This window comes from Delphinapterus leucas, chromosome 2 (genome assembly GCF_059928025.1).
Source record: "Delphinapterus leucas isolate spDelLeu-1000000601 "Yukka" chromosome 2, BTC_Dleu_Yukka2, whole genome shotgun sequence".
Taxonomy (NCBI): domain Eukaryota; kingdom Metazoa; phylum Chordata; class Mammalia; order Artiodactyla; family Monodontidae; genus Delphinapterus; species Delphinapterus leucas.
This window is the reverse complement of record NC_143130.1, coordinates 141,609,327-141,615,611: the sequence shown is the minus strand read 5'-3', so window position 1 is coordinate 141,615,611 and position 6,285 is coordinate 141,609,327. Positions and strand designations below refer to the sequence as shown.

Sequence of the window (6,285 nt, the reverse complement as noted above, 5' to 3'; positions counted from 1 at the left end):
GTTGGAATCCTATCGTATATAATCTTTTCAGGCTGGCTTCTTTCACTTAGAAATATGCATTTAAGTTTCCTCTGTGTCTTCATGGCTTGAGAGCTCATTCCCTTTTAGCACTCAATAATATTCCATGGTCTGGATGTGCTACAGTTTACTTAACCGTTCACTTACTGAAGGGCATCTTGATTGCTTCCAAGTTCTGGCAATTATGAATAAACCTGCTGTAAACATCTATGTACAGGGTTTTGTGTGGACATAAGTTTTCAACTCATTTGGGTAAATACCAAATATAGCAATTACTGGATGGAATGATAACCTCAATACCTTTTCCTCATGGTCCTCACAATTGTTGTGTCAACATCCTACCTTCAAAATTACACAACAGGGAAGTAAATGTGATTACCTAGGGAGACATTGGAACTAGCATAAGGTAAGGGACCAGAACTGACCCTGGAAGCACCCCAAAACTTAGAGGTTCAAGAGGATTCCAAGTCGAAAAAGAATGCTGGGAAACAGACGAGTAACGTAGGAGGGTCGTCATTTACATGATCTTGATTGCAAAGAGAAGAAACCATTCCAAGAGGAGGGTCCTGGCCAACTATGTTGACTGCTGAGAGCTCAACACGTGGCTGCCGAAGATTTGCTGGATTTGAGGAGTCCAGGATGCGCTGACCTGGTGATGCTTGACTGCGGACTGAGGTTAACAAGTGTGTCTGCACCAGAACACTGCCACTCTTTTCCTTTTCAGAGTATGGGGAGGTGTATTCCACAATAGAAACACCCCAGTCTTCAACGAGGGCCACCTGCCGGCATGTCCAAAAGGCTCTGCTCCCAGTTAGAGCAAGAAATCCCAGAAGATGTCTGCTGTGAGATACATCTGGATCCACCACAGCTGTTCTGCCATGATGACCAAATCACGATTTGTGACAAGTACTTCAAGTCCCAGGAGCACAAGAATCACGTGGTGTATGGAGTACAAGAAGCTGCTGAGAATTATAGGAAGTTATTCCAGGAGATATTGAACACATTGAAGGAGGAACTTGAAGTAACTAAAAGCATATTGGCTGATGAGCAAGGAAGAATGGTGATGATGCAGGAAGAAGAGCAGAATTTTAAAGTGATGATTGAGTCTGAATATAGGATAAGGTTCTGACTGATGATTGAAGAAAACAAAGTGAACTTCCAGAGCCTGCAAGGTTGCAGATTCAACCTGAACCTGAGAGAAGCCAATCAGAACAAACTGATGGAGTTTGCCACAAAGTTGAAGGAGAAGTTCCACGAAATACTACAGAGGCGGAACTGTTTGGGGAGAGAGAACATGAGTAAACTGAGGGAGAGTGAAGTCAGGCTCTCTGAACAGATCTGCAGCCTCCAAAAATCACTGCAGAGCTAGAGAAGAAATGTGGGCAATCTGCCTCAGCGTCGCTCCAGAATGCAAGGTATTCTTTGGAAAGGAGTGAGTCACTACTGCTTCAGTGTCTAGAGCCCGCCCGAATCACAGACCTGAGTTTACGCCAAATAACAGGAATGAGCAAAATGCTAAAAGTGCTGCAAAGCCCTGTAACTTTGGACCCTAAAACAGCTCATCCCTGTCTGGTCTTATCTGAGGATCTGAGAAGTGTGAGACTCAGAGATGTGCAGCAGGATGTAGCCGGTCACCCAGAGAGATTTGACTTGAGTGCCACCACGTTGGGTGTGGAGAGCTTCACCTCGGGGTGGCACCTCCTGGGGGGTGGGTGTGGGAGAGGCAACACAGCGGCAGCTGGGCGCACACGGAAGCTCTGCCAGCAGAAGTGCTTCCGGAGATAAGGTCTTATTCAAGGATCCATGATGGGAACTGATTATACTTTCTGGGCCTTTCCCCCTTTAAAAAGGGTTTCCTGGAGAGAGCAAATGCACAGAGTTGGAGTTTTCCTGGACGATGAATATGGGCAGATAGCCTTCTATGATGTGACAAAGAGATCCCTCATCTATAATTTCTCTTATCTCGCCTTCCAAGGAGCTCTCAGGCCTATATTTTCTCTTTGTATCTCAGATGGAGGCATGAATTCCGACTCTCTGAGCATCTGCCTCCCTCGTGTTTCTTCTTGTAATGGTACTCTTAGCCCTCAATCTTCTTTGGTGTGAAATCTAAGACCACAAGAGGCAAGAACGTTACAAGCATGACTTTATATAAGTTATTTTACAAAGTAATCCAATAAAAGATTTTTAGCACTTGAAAAAAAAATTGTACAACAGATGCTTTCTCATATTTGGAGTTTGTGTTTGGGTGGATGACTGTTCCCTCTGCTCCCCGATTCTACCATCAACTTCTGGAGAAGGGCCCTGTGTCTGAGCAGCAATCGTCGGTGGAGAAGCAGCTGTGAAGAGGAGGCTGCAGGCGCCACTGATGCCTCTTCAGCTGGAGACAAAAGTGGGGAGACGTGGTTTATCCAGAATTAGACTAAACCGTATATGATGAAATACACTGCTTTGTAATGCTGGGGTTTCCAATTGCCACTGAATTCACTTAGTTTCAACTTCACATTCAAGGGGGCGGGGAAGAAAATATTGTGTTGCAAGGGTGGTGGTGGTGGTGTGTGTAGGGGGCCCTTAACGAATAATTTGGTGTCAATTTTGAGTCCCAGCATCGGATACTTGTCAAAAGGAGCTGGAATTTCTGAGGTATGTCCTTGCTCTTTTTGACCCCATGGATTTTCCTTGTTTAGACCCCCAGACGGTGCCAATGGTTTCGGTGTTGGTGAGCTGCTCTGTAGATTGAGAGCCATTAGCCAACAAACTCCGGCCTTCCACTGCGCCTTCTACAGGTTGTATGATGCCAGCCAATATTTTTGCTTTGTTTACACTGCTGAGGTCTCTCTATCGTTAACATCCTTTTTATGACTGACAGTTTTTTGGTTTGCAGCAAATAGTTTTCCAAAAAACAAACCAACTCCAGATTATTTTGATGGTTGAGATAACATGCTGAATGTAAAAATGGACATTTTCCAGTAACTCCAGTGGGTGATCTCCAGTTGAATGGATGAAGCTGCAGTCTAGATATGGTCCAACCCACCATTCCAAGAGCCCTAGAGAACACCAGGAAGATAAAGATATCTACAGTATATTGATTTTAGAGGATAAATAATGTTGCCAGAGGCTATAGCTTGTGAGAAGTGAGGTATGTTTGACCCACTTCATTTAGCGCTCCCATTTCTTAGAAACAGATCCCAATCTACACGAGATAATCCTGTAGCTAAACAATTGTGAAGCGATAGACACTAAGTGATTATGTCTCCTCTGAGCAGTTGATTACCTGTATTTTAAAGCCACTTTAGAATTATAGAAAGAATAAGACCCATGGGAACATGGAGGTCAGTCTATCAAGCCTGGCGTTTCCAAATGATCTCTACTATTGTCTTCAGGTAACTGTGTCACTTTACTTCTTCTACTAGAGGGTATTTTAAAGCCTCCCTAAGTCAGATGTTCTATGGTTTATTCTTCTATTCTTTCCAATTATTCCACCAAAACATTCTTTAATCAATCCGCTTTCAAAATTTTTTTTTCATTTAAATCAATTCTTAAGGGTCTGAGGTATTCGTGGAATATAGAGAGAGATCTAGCAACAGTAATTAAATACCTATATAGGTTGTACTCTTATAATGCTTTTTTTTTTTTTTTTTTGCGGTACACGGGCCTCTCACTGTTGTGGCCTCTCCCGTTGCGGAGCACAGGCTCCGGACGCGCAGGCTCAGTGGCCATGGCTCACGGGCCCAGCCGCTCCGCGGCATGTGGGATCTTCCCGGACTGGGGCACAAACCCGTGTCCCCTGCATTGGCAGGCGACCTCTCAACCACTGTGCCACCAGGGAAGCCTCTCCTATAATGCTTTAAAAAAAAATCTAATGCCCAGGGAACTTTGCTTTGGAGAAGCACTTTCTTTCTGGCAAGTCATCGTTTAGTTTAGTTCATCAAATAGTTTCTAATGGCAGCTCTTGCTGGATGCTGCATTAGGAGGATGAATTCGTGAATAAGTCTCTGCCCTTATGGTGCTCCCAGTGCCAGTGGCGAGCTGGGACATTTCAGTGTGATGGGGGAGTGCTGTGATGGAGGGTGGTCAGGGTGATAGCATCTTTGCATCTCAGCCTGGAGGTCTTACTCCTGAGACGCTTCTCAAAACAACCAGTAGGAGTCAGGCAGGTAGACGATAGGGGCAGAAGACCCAGAAAAGGAGCTCACGCATCTTGGATGACATGAACAAAAGTACTGACGTGGCTGGTACCTGAAGGGCAAGGAGGAGACTTGAAAAGAGATGAGGCTGCGGAAGTACCTGGGAGTCCACCATGGGGTTTGCAGTCTACACTGTAGGTAATGTGGGGTCGTGGCAGGATTTTAAGCAGGCTTTTTTTTTTTGGCCGCAACACGCGGCACGCAGGATCTTAGTTCCCTAATCAGGGATCAAACACGCGGCCCCTGCAGTGGAAGGACTGGAAGCGCGGAGTCTTCACCACTGGACCACCAGGGAAGTCCAGGGGATTTTTTTTTTTTTTTAAGATAGAATATTTTGATGATTATGCAGAGGACTGTGGCTTGGAGGGAGCAAGACAGAAGCAGGAAAGTTATTGAGGAGGCTTGGTAAAAAGTGCAGGATGGAGATGAGGGGCATGGCTTCATGACTCCTAAATAAGCTTAATGGGAGAATCCTTTTCAAGGCAGATACGTTGTAGTGCATCCCACACTTGTCCAGTGGATGACAGCGCTTTGGGAGGGTGGAAGACCTAGTGCACCAGGTTTATCCGGTCTCCTCTGGAAGCTCCCTCTCATCCCTGAGCATCCTCAAGATCAGAGGCCACTACTGGGTGTGATTTTGGAAACAGAGACAGCTCCTTCTTTCCCCCCTTCCATATCTGCTCACTGATGCTGGAAAACCCTTTAGGACAAGGATTAAAAATAAGGTACCCACACGACCGCTAACTTTTCTTTCATACTTATTAGGTTTGGGGTGCTAAAGAATCTGAGCAAGGTAATAGATTGCATAATCTGATGTCAGATCCTGTGCCGGATCTGGATTTCTTTTGCGCCTCCAGATGGATTATCTGCCCTTGCATGGCCTATTCTGTGCCCCCAGGAGGCCGGCTGCTGTAGGCAGCCCCACCAGATTCTCTTGCTGAAGCTCCTGCCAGATTCTCATAAGGGCTCCACCACCCCTGGTCCCTTGGTTTTGGGGTGGGAGTAGCTCACTGCCGGTAAGAGTCCCTGAGTGCCCCCCCAACCTCTCACCGATGCCCTTTACCAGCCTATGCTTGACTACATAGCAACTTCATTTCATTCTCCTCAGTTAATAACTATTTTGAGAGTTTCCTGCTATTCCCCTGCTGATACAGTTCCTTTCCCATGTTTGCACTTTGGTAGGGATAGGATACTGAGTTCCTGAGCATGAGGGTAACCATGGAAAAAGGAAGAGATCAAGAAAGGATTCTGGGGCCATAGAAGACCTCCTTCATACCTATCATAGGGCCGCCTGGCTGCCCATCTGCTTATGCTGTCTGAGGAAAAGCTGGCTTCACAGATCTAGTTTGAATTTATATTTTAAAAATCCTGAATTGATTTGTAACCTCCAATCTGTAATTCATAACCATTCCATCAATAGGTATTTCTTGTCTAAGCGTGTAACTTAGCAGACTCATCATAGGGAGGGAAACCAGAAACATACAGATGTCGTCTTAAGTTAGGCGTGTAACAGAGTCTTCAAGGGTTAAGAAACAGCCACACGCTGCGAGGCAGGTACAGTAGGTTTACCAGAGGTTTTCTTTTGTGCTTCAACGATAAAGTGGTTGGTGGTCTGCTGGCTACAGCCTGTTACACATTCCTTGCTTTTATTAGAATAACCATAAGCCTCGAAGACCCACCCTGATGTCAGTGGCAGGTTTTATAGAACACTCACAAGTTTCTTCTTGTCGTATTCGGGGGTATATAAAGTGTGCAGCATAATAGGTAACAGGTTGGAAGACCAGTTCAGGGCCTGCAAAAGTCCCAGTTCCTGATGTGAATATTTAATACCTCCTCATTACAGGAAAAGGTTGACTACCAGATGCCGGTTACCGGGCTCCATAGCCCACTAAAGCTTTGAGTTCCTCCAGGAGCGAGGGTGGGTTTTGGCAGCTTCCCCTGCCCTTCAAATAACCTGGAGGTCAGGACATGCCCAGCTGATTTAGGAACCCTGGAGAGGAGGATTGGCTGGAAGCATCTCATCTGTTATTCAGCGGCCAAGTGGTGAATTACTTCCAATACCGTGATTTCCTGAGATGATAGA

At 45.6% G+C, this 6,285-nt stretch overlaps 1 pseudogene; it reads left to right on the top strand.

Moving 5' to 3' along the window:
- The first annotated feature begins 122 nt into the window (after nt 1–122).
- Nucleotides 123–3,283, top strand: LOC111173091 (putative E3 ubiquitin-protein ligase TRIML2 pseudogene; annotated as a pseudogene).
- Nucleotides 3,284–6,285: the final 3,002 nt, after the last annotated feature.